The sequence below is a fragment of the Dipodomys spectabilis genome, unplaced genomic scaffold (assembly GCF_019054845.1).
Source record: "Dipodomys spectabilis isolate Male_0828 unplaced genomic scaffold, ASM1905484v1 ptg000287l, whole genome shotgun sequence".
Lineage (NCBI taxonomy): Eukaryota > Metazoa > Chordata > Mammalia > Rodentia > Heteromyidae > Dipodomys > Dipodomys spectabilis.
Window position 1 is genome coordinate 435798 of NW_024870964.1, and position 811 is coordinate 436608.

At 29.7% G+C, this 811-nt stretch overlaps 1 pseudogene; it reads left to right on the plus strand.

The window, feature by feature from the left end:
- Positions 1-360: 360 nt before the first annotated feature.
- Positions 361-460, plus strand: LOC122126670 (annotated as a pseudogene).
- The last annotated feature ends 351 nt before the right edge of the window (positions 461-811 follow it).

The window sequence follows — 811 nt, forward strand, 5'->3', positions numbered from 1 at the left end:
AGCTGCAGAAGTTTAGAAGTAGCTCTCAAGCAAGGCTTACTTTGAATCCATTAGCTCTACAAAGCTAACTCAGTTGATAAATAAGTACTTGAAAAGCCATCACCTTTGGACTTAGCTGTAAAGGCTTCAAAGTATGATCAAATTTGAAATGAAAACGACAAAATAGTCATTGACAAAAAATTGTAAATATGAGCAATCGACCAAATGATATAAGCTTTTCCACTATACACAGAATTTTAGAAAAATAAGATCAATCGCATTTTAAGGAACAATAAGGGTTCCTTGTTACAAATAGGCAACCATGGATATATGCCTGTATAAAGATTGCATCATTAAGTACTTAAATTTAGAGGGTACTACATGCTTCAGCAGCAGGTCTACCCAAATTACAATAATACAGAGATTAACATGGCACTTGCACAAGGATGATATGAAAATTTGTGAAGTATTCCATATATTTCATTCTTCTGATGCAAGAAATATAAAAACAGTTATTAAAAAGTTGATTACAAAAATGCAAGTGTAACAATACATGTAATTCATAGAATTAAAGGTTAGTTTGACATCAGTGTATTAAATCTTCACCTTAGAAAGGCCTTTACATAGCATAACCTTTACAAAACTTGAAATTAGATAACATTGTCAATTTATCCCAAAGAAATAAAATAATATAAGGACCTAGGAAAAATGGAATCTTAAACTTCTTCTATATGGAATGCAATCTGAAAGGACACATTTATTAATGAAACTATACATTATATAAAAATGTAGAATTCAAAATATTATATCTAGGATCGAATGAAATAGATTA